The following is a 9,871-nucleotide window of genomic DNA, read 5'->3' as shown; positions in this document are numbered from 1 at the left end:
ATTGTTGCGGTCCGTGTGTAGAGCTGGCGTCATTTACGCCCAAATTGTCCGACTGTGCTGTTTTCTTCAGCTTTGTGTGGTATATAAAATCTGGCGAGCAATAAAACCCCTGTCATTCAAACACTGCTTTCATTAATGGCTTTCCGACATTCTGGTCAGTACTGCTCTTCACTCGGTCCTTCCTCGGAGTTAACAGCTTTTTTTCTTGTTATTTCAGCTGTGCGTGCTAATAGAAATCCGCCGCTGATTAAATTGCCTGTCATGAATGGGCTGCTTTATCGTGAAAATTTGTGACATTCGAAGCAAAAAAATAGGGCACTTCGTCCCTGCTACAAGTATATATACCCCATCTGGATGCATTTGCTGCTATCACCATCGAGAGCAGAAAAGCTTCGACTTTGTATTCTGAGGCATTTAACGGTAAGTACCAGAAGGCCATGAGTTCCCCGTAATATGTGAATTCCTTTTCGACAGGGCACAATAAGTGGATTGAATGCCTATTTGCGTGGCTGATCAAAGTGTACCGCATACAAATCCCCGTTTTGAACGTCCGGTAGCTGCGATGCTGCTAGATAACGTTAATCATATTACGAGCGATTATAACTGTCGAATTTGTTCTCATTTAGCGACTCATTTCGAAAAGCTCTGTTTTTTTCTACAGTGATTTAGATTTGGTAGGGTAGATAACAAACCAAAAAATCTCTTCATGCATTCGAACAGGAAAGTAACAAGTAGACGCAGCATATTTTTCTCAGTAGTATAATAGCAATACTAGCTGTTGATCTTATGAACTTAAGGGGATACCGAAATTCACTTAACGGCTATAATGTTTGGTCGATGCACAATGTCAAGGATCCGATCGTTGCCGCAGAAGCACTTGCAAGCAAACACGAATGTACATCAGTTTATATGAACAAAAATAAATCGACAGTAGTGAAAGCTTAGAAAAATTCAGAGGAAAATAAATAGAAAATATAATAAAACTTATGAGAATCCCTGCTGCAGAGCCTTCTACGACAGCCTTTCTCAGAGTTCACAGTGACAAGTAATCATATCGCGAGCCATTAAATTACGTTGAAATAGAAAGTTGAAGGCATCAGGTTTCCAGTAAAAGCTATCCATAGAGGTCCTGTACTGTTATTTCTATGCATGCTTCGCCAGGCTACTTTTCTTTTGTGCTTCTGCGAAGACCACCCTAACCGATTTCACCACTATCTGTGTCGCGACGCGGTATTCCTTGGGATGAACAATATGGGTTTTTGGGTCTTTGGGTCTAGGGCTCAAAAGACATTCTGTGGACATATATTTTCTGTCAAGTTTAAAAAAGCAATAATGATTCTGGGCTACACGCCTTCCTTAAAGTCAGCGACAATTTTATAATCATGTCCTCGTAGGCCTATTGAAACTTAAAAGCATGTAACAGAAGTGTACTTATATCAAATGTTTTACGATGTTTCCCTTCAAAGAAATATTAGCACAAAAAGTTTGCAACCTTCATTGGCATCCTGTCAATGTGACGCTATGATTTTTTTGTTCCTTTCCATTAAAATGAAGCTCATTTTGGATTCTTTAGGAGGTTTAGCACGCCACCATAGCCGTTGCGTTCGCACAAATGAAGGCCTTCGCTATTTTTTGTTGTTTTTTGCATCGAGAAAACTAAATGAAATGTTAGGCGTGTGAATTATCAAAAAATATTTCCTGCCGGACGGACGGCCAGGAGATCAGTGCAATGTCCGGAATCGCGTCGGATGCGCTGGACCTAGACAAGGTGACATATATTGTGCACATCTTTGCGATGTCTGGGTAAAGTAGTGATTATCTCAAGAAACATTCAAGATGGCGTAAAAGAAGTGCACGAAATCTTCTCATTAATAAAGAGGCTACTTAGTCTGGGGTAAGCAAAATTTTTGAGCACAGCCTTCTAATTTAGAACTTAGAATATTTCGCCAGAGAGAGCGACGATACCTTTTTTACTGTACCAGAAATAAAAAGCTTGCAAGGCGAGGCTAACAGGAACAGAAAGAGGTCTAGCAAAAATATCCTGAGAGATAAGCGTTCAGTGTCCAGTCTGGAGCTAGAAACAAATGGCAGTGTTCGGAGATGAAGCAAGCTATGCTTAAAAACCGGAACTGGGGTCTCTGAAAAATTATCGAAGGTCGATGCGACAGGCATGAGCATAGGCTGAACGCTGTCAGCAACAGGAAAGAATATTCCAGAATAGAGAGATCATCGCATTAAAATTACGCCGCATGAAGAGTGCCATGCTTGTTCAATACCAACCAGTACCTGCTGCAAAACGCCAGGGTTGATAATACCTCAATTCACTTTTGGCACTCAATGTATGGTTTGATTGAAAGCAAGTAATTCTTGTTTGGTTCACATGCTCTCGTGTTCTGTACGCAAAAAGCCCAAATAACAGCAAATCTCGTCGCTGTTGTTAAGACATCAACTTTACTTATTTTTAATATTCGTTTCCTTGTGGGCAATAATTTTGGAATTCATTCTTTGCTGCCACAGCGGCCTGATATGTTCTGGGTTGAACAATTGGCCAGTTGTCTCAGAGCATGCCGCTAGAAAATAGACTCGTTCAGTCCCGCTCTAAAATACAAGCAAGACGTTTGATTGTCTCTTGGTCTTGGATCCAGGTTTGCTTTCTAATGAAGTTGATAATTGATTCACAGCTCCTAATGAGCGCGGAATTGACTTGGAGTGTAAGGCTGCGAACAAAAATTGATGCGAATCTTGTCCCGCCAAGATTTGAAGGCCAGAACGGAAAGTTAATTGCCAAAGAGAAAACATTTCTCGAGCACAAGCCGGACGAATTTTCAAGTGAGAGCGACAGCAGAGACAACACGCTAAAGAAACATCGCTGACCTCATTATCACTGCCCTCTTCATACAGTTCCCAATCTTCTGCGCCATCAAACGCACTCTAAATGTTGAAGTTTCGGAGCAAGCGCTCAACCAAGTTTTGAGGGATGTCATCTCAGGCTGCAGCAATCTGACTGTTAGCGACGCGCGCTTAATACGGCGTGTTGGAATTAACTCGAGGGTTCCACTGGTCCGGTTGAATGTCTGACTCTCTTGCCAGGGCTCTCCCTTGGGACTGTAGCACTTCTCTGGTGACTGGATGTGACGCTGACCTCCGCGATTTCACGAACACAGCCACTTCTGAGTCCAGTTCTGAATGGCTGCTTTTCTTTGGGCCCCTGAAGGCCATTCTAGTTGCTACTCGGTGACCATAATTTCCATGCCCCTCCAACGGCGAAAATTCTTTACCTGCATTTATATGTCCCAACGGGCTAACAGATTTCGAAACTGCTGTTACCCTTCGCGACGTTTCACTTGAAGGCGGCAGTGTAATGACACCGTCTCTTTGTTGCCATGTTGTCAGCGGAAAATGACGCGTGAAGAGCTTGCACTAAAAGCAAATGTGTTCACGCCACCACAAGAAGGTAAAAGGAGGTCAAAAAAGCAGCCAATTGTCGTGTGTGCTCTTCTAAGCATCAGTTACTGATAGTAACGGATATATTACTGTCGTCTGCTGGCGTTTGGTGCTGCCTCTGCCTGTGTGCTATTGTTTTTGTTTTTATGCGTTGTCTTAATATTTTAAAGACACAACGTCAAAATCCTGGAATCTAAGCCTACCTAATAGTTTCATTACTCATGTTTTTAAAGAACTATCGTCTAGATTCCAATAAATGTGATAAATAAATCTTTTTAAATAACCATTCTCACAGCTAATTAGATACTAATACGCAAACTAATCATCAGCTCCTGCGCACATACGCTGGGTCTGGAATTTGAATGTATCGCGTCATGTGGCGTATTTGCTATCGCGACCTAAAAACGCCACCGATAATACTCTGGCAGATGAGAACAGCGCGAGGAATTTCGCTGAAGTGACTGGGATAGCCTTGTTTCATTTCGAATCACGAGATTTGCAGGTCGACAGAGGCCCAACATATTTTCGTCCAAGACAAATGTGTCCATCACAACAAGGAATATGCCACGACATGACGAACTTCATTTCGGATGGCGTCCAACACGTCGTTTGTGGCATTTCATATCACTGCAGTTAACATTGCTCTCACCTATGTGTCCTGTAAGGTATCTCAGTGATGCGATGTTTTCGAAATGTCCAAAAAACAGTTGTTCGGCATTTCTGTCTTCTATCTTCACAGACATCTATGAAAAGGCCATACAGCTCGTCTTGTATTTTTTGTTATTTCTTTTGCTTCATACTCGATCAATAATTGATCCGCTGTTTTTTCGCGCACTATATAAGCTATACACCACTGGTATTTGTTTTATAACGAGTACAACTTACACACCTGCTGTGACTTCTTACCTGCAGACTATAGAGTGGTGAGTAAAACAATGCTACCGTCTACTGCACATTTTTTAGTTTCTGAATTCGGAGGTTTATTTCTTACATTTCTCATATCTCAGATGAATGTTAGGGCTGCGCTAAGGGTGTTGCGTACTCGATTTCACAGACCAACCCTGACGTGAAAAGCTCATTGCTACTTTTCAAAGCTGGATTTGGTAAATATCGCTAAAGGAAAATGCGACCTCTAAGCAAACAAGCTTGCAGCGACGTGCCGACAGTGCAGTGCACTCTGTGCTGACACCAAAATCATATGGTCAGGAAAATGTCACCACTGGGAAGTTGTTAACATCTGTATTTTGGTAATCGTAGTATTTGATACACTTCTAGCTGGACTGAAAAAAGAAACTCCCCTCTACGCCTGGGATTCTTAGCTGCCCACAGGACAGACCTGACCGGGAGGATAATAAATATCTTTCACTTTAACTCCAAACCTGATGTCGAAAAGAAAAACATCAGAAATTGTTTCCTAACTGTTCCTATAGCCCTCCGTCGGCGATTAAATGAACAAAAGTATCGGTGTGCACGCTCATTACCAACACCTGTTCCAAAATATGCCCTCAGATGCAGCAGTGCCTATTGCGCTTGATTTACGACGGTGGGCTGGGCCCAGCTGCTCAGAGCCTTACCACTGAGCCACGGCTGCAAATTCCATCAAAAACGCAGCGCCACACCCTGCCAAAAAACAATTTTTCCAAAACTATAACTCGCTGCATGATGACCGCGGTAATTGATTTGCCTGCTGGATTGCTTAATATGCTATAATTCAGGCACAGTGTTTAGCAGCGTCCTTGCACTCATTAAGATAACATTTCTTGCAATAAAACTTGTTATTTAAAGCAATTCGCACGTTTTTTTGTGGATTTGATTGAACACCGTACATGCTACTGTGTCTACTTTAGAATTCTTGAATTGTAACCTTTTCTGTTCCCGTTATCTCAGCCTCTATCCTGGTGCGCATTCTTTTCATTCTGGCTTCAAAGATGTGCGTTTGTGCGCACTTCAGCCTGTGAGTAGCGCAGATGCTGGAACCTGTGGTGTGGGGCGTAGGATTTATTATGTGTTCGCTCATTTGATTTATATTTCAGCCATTATATTTTTTATGCGAATGACTTGAAGTGAAATTCCCATTACTTAACAAAAGCGAACAAATCGCAGGGGCACATGTTGAAACTTTCGAAACTTTGGCTTTCACTACATAAGAAAGCTCAGAGTAGAATTAAACCCAGAACCAATGTCAAATGGACCCTGAAGCAACAATTCCTAACGGCGAGGTTGTATAAAATACTATAAAAGACGCACTACTTCATCTTTATTGTCGCGAGCGAGTGTACAAGCCTAGATTATTTTTTCTGCACTTTAAGCCAGAGACAAATTATTATTTTGCAGGCCAAGCCAACATGTCCAACAACTTCGCAGTCAGTCTCCTCTGTCTGGTGGCCGCCATGCTTGGTAAGTGTACGAAATAAAAATTTTGGATGCGAAATATTTTTCACTTTCATTTTTCCTAAGTTGGGGGTGGGGGGCGCAAAGTTGTAACCGCGGCAAGAAGAACACCGAAACTTTTTCAAATTATCAGTCCCCGCTGCCGCCGTAGATATATTTGCTCCCTTTGGCGTAAAAGCCGCACCTTCTAAACAGTAGTCAATGTTAGAGGAGTTTCTGCCCCTTTCCCACCCGTCTCTCTTCCTTCTGTCAGCAATCTTAAATGCCGCTGTCATGGGAGAAAAGACTAACTGCTCTGGTTAACTTAATCCTATTGCCCAAGCCTATCACCGTGAAAAAACTTCGCACGGGAAATTTTTAACTAATTTTTTTTACCAGAAAGAGCACTGCTGCTTATATATCGCTCTTATATATCGGCGAAGCAGTGAACTACGCTCGCATTCAACTAACAAACAAATATGAATGCAGATTTTCCTAAGAGACCAAATTAAAAAGGAAAATTTTCACCACGAAAATGATTTAAAGAAAGTCGATTATAAATCTATCAGCATATCCGGATTAGAAGACTCTCTAATACACTGTGGAAAGTTAAAATTGTTTAGATTGGCCGAGATTAGTCTAATCACAGGAGTAATCAGGGTCCTGTCATTAGTTACAACTTTCGACAGTTTATTTGATCGCCTTCTAGACCGGACATAGTGATAGGTTCAAAATGAAACTTATTGGAAGCAACTGCTTTCTGAAAATTTTCTAATTTAACATTGTTCTCCACTCAGTCAAGTTTTCATTGCGAATATTTGTAAATACACGCGTTTCCTCTTAAAGAAACATTCTCATAAATATTATGACGCTATTGCGCCCCTATGAACGGCTGGAATAGAGCCGCAATGTTTAAAACACTTCAATGCAAACTTCGTAACTCATTTCTCTGCTTATTTGCTTTCAGCGCTGCTAACAATGGCACCCAATGGAGCAGAGGCCATTCCTCTATACATTATGGATGAGATGAACAAGGGGAGGGCGGAAGACATGGCTAGCAAGGAATGAAGTTCCCATGTTGCTGAATAAATACGAGCAGTGAACGACATTTGTATTTGCTCATTTCGTAACATACAATCAAAAGAACAAAGTCTTCCCTGTCAAACATTCCCTTTTTTGTTAATAACTATTCTAAAATGCCACTACTGAGCTTAATATTTCGCAGTCTACAGCCATCGCTTTGTGATTTAAAAATTTTCTGGTTGTAAAGTGCCACATGGCGGTGGCCAAATTCAGGCAGACGGGTTTCACATTGAAAACGATGCTCACACCCCCTCTTTGATCAGATGGCAGTAGATACTAATCACAATCTATATACATTGAATGGATACGGTCAATATAGGCGGTGATTATTTTGAGGAAGGTAGTGCAGCGTTCTAAAATCAGGCTTCCTTCTCTTATTCATTACGATAAAAGTAACGCTGGCAGCACAAAGTGAAAACGATGACGCCACCCGCCGTTTGACACCCTGCAAAATATTCGGCTTCGCTCTTTGTGACGCTGCTCTCTCAGACATCACAGGCTCGTTGTACTGATATAACATCAGGAGAAATGTTCATCACGATGAGTTTTCGGGTAAGTTTATTCATCGGGAAAAGAAGGTGCGCTTGTCCCGTCCTCTTTCATGCGATTGTCCTATTTGCGCAGCTCATCTTTCCACTATGATGAGAAATTTGCTGATCCCGCAACGGTCTGAAAATATTTCGTGTAAGGGGACGAATCTTTAATCACTGCAAATCTAGATCTCGTCTCTTCAAATAAGTAATACTTTTATACTCTTAAAAATGAGATATAAAAATTATACTTTTCGGGCAAAATTGAACCACAGATGTTAATTTTAAATATTGCATAGATTCTAAACGGCCGAGATTCTGCTTTGGCGCCACTGAGGTTTCAAAATGAATGAGCTATTAAAAAATTTTTTCGTTCTGATTAGCTTCAATAGCCTCAATAGATCCCTAATGACTTCTTACGCATAGGACACGCTGCCCGCTTTGAGGTAAAAACTCTCCAGGTTTCTAAATTTTCAATATAATTAATTGACTGAAGAGGCCATTTAATGTTGCTGCTCCCAAGTGCCCCTGATCCAGCTCGGCATCTTCAATTGCTGCTAAATGTCTCGTCTTAACGTACACCACTCGCCAAATGCGCGTCAGAAAAATTTGCGTTTTAAAAGTCTGTTCATCAAAAGAACTGTTATTTATCTTATGTTTCCCCCTAGAAGAAGTGGTTCTAATTCAGCTATTTTAAATGTACCAGATATATTCTCCCCCCATCTCATTTTTTCTGTTTTGGACAAGATTGTCGCCTACACTCTACACGCGAATCCCTTTCTTTCTCGCCTAATATGTGCTCAGCATCCTCTCTATAACCTAGATCGTGACTAGATTGGGTATTTCTCTAGTTTTTCATGAACGTGTGAGAAATTACCCTATGATTTCTCCGTCTAAAACAAGTCCCTTATATGTTCACCCCCGCATCACACCATTGATTTAGTAATTCCTCACTAACAGCACTCTGTTTTTTAGCAGCCGATGGTTGTATTTCGTATGCATGTCTTTAACATGCGGTTGACCACAATCTACCATGTGGAGCACTTTTTTCTTGTCAATATACACAATGCTGGCAATAATGGTGATCGCATTTCCTCATGTATTGAGCATTTCGCCGACGATTTCGTTCATTATCCTTAAATAAAAAGTCAGTATGCAAAACTGTTTTTGCATGTGATTTGATGCATCTGAAATTCACATAACAACTCGCTCATTTCTAGGCACTAAAAAGTAAACAGGTATGACAATCTCGCCCCCTTCGAACGCACCATTGCTGCACATGTACAGTTATATTTCTGCGTACTTAAAAAATTTAATTTCCTATTAATATCTTAATTATTCCTTCATAACTTTCCATGCCATGCTGAAAATATACATCACCTCCAAACTGAACACACATTCTGTTAACTGCGTAGCAACGTTTCGCAACCCCAAGGAATTGAAAATTATCATTGAGCCAATAAATAATCCGACATTGCGCACGTGGCTGAATGCAACTTGAGGTGGATTGAGGTGAATCATATAGTAAGTCTCAATGGTGAAAATTCATGCAAATACACAACAGCTAATACCCGGGCGCGGTAGCTCAGTGGATATGGCGCTTGGCTGCTGACCCAAAATTCACGGGTTGGATGATCCCGGCCGCGGCGGTCGAATTTCGATGGAGGTCAAATTCTGGAGGCTTGTGTACTGTGCGGTAGTGCACGTTAAAAAACGAAACGTTGTCGAAATTTTCGGACCCTTTACTACTCCGACCCTCATTACATTTGTCGTTTTGGGGCGTTAAACCTCCACAAACAAAACCAACCTAAACATCTGCTAAGATCCAAGAGTGACTGAATGGATCTGTTAAGATGCAGCACACTTTTATCTCACACATTGTTAAGTCAGTAAACTTTATCGAGCTGCTCTTTTTAAAAAGCGCGGGTTGCATATTTTGAATTTTTTAAAGTTAAATACGAGACTAGTTTGCATGGAAGTACGTATCATGCAGAAACCAGAACAGTTGTGCTTTCCAGAGCAGTTGTCTCTTTTCTGGTGTTCTCTCGTTGAGCTTCGCGCATAGGATTTTACGGCAGGTGAGCACGACAGAAACGAATGTCATCACAACGAAAACGCGCTGTGCGGTTAAGGAATACGCTCTTCTCTGGCATCAGCTGTACTCAAAGCGTCACGCTGGGCATCTGCAACCGTTCGACGCCCGGGCTTCACCATAGCCTGCAAAGCAACTTCCCCTTGTTCCTTGCGACGTGTCTACGCCGCTACAGCTGTCCCCGCAAGCACTTCGATGCCTTGCAACCACTCGTAGCGGAGCTTTTTTCAACTGCACAACCCACAGTCGCAACACTTTTTTCAAAAGCCCACACAGCGGCTCGTTCCAAAGCAGACGACGGTCCTCTCACAATTTAAAGCGGCGGCGTGCGAGGGACACGGTTGCTGCTTAT

General features: G+C 41.8%; 1 long non-coding RNA gene across 1 annotated transcript; it reads left to right on the top strand.

Annotated features, from left to right (window-relative positions):
- The first annotated feature begins 376 nt into the window (after window positions 1-376).
- LOC144118678 (uncharacterized) lies at window positions 377-6,915 on the top strand. Its single transcript, XR_013312106.1, has 3 exons — window positions 377-420; window positions 5,779-5,841; window positions 6,782-6,915. It is a non-coding gene; the product is annotated as an uncharacterized LOC144118678 (long non-coding RNA).
- The last annotated feature ends 2,956 nt before the right edge of the window (window positions 6,916-9,871 follow it).

The sequence above is a fragment of the Amblyomma americanum genome, chromosome 2 (assembly GCF_052857255.1).
Source record: "Amblyomma americanum isolate KBUSLIRL-KWMA chromosome 2, ASM5285725v1, whole genome shotgun sequence".
Lineage (NCBI taxonomy): Eukaryota > Metazoa > Arthropoda > Arachnida > Ixodida > Ixodidae > Amblyomma > Amblyomma americanum.
This window is presented reverse-complemented; position numbering and strand designations above follow the sequence as displayed.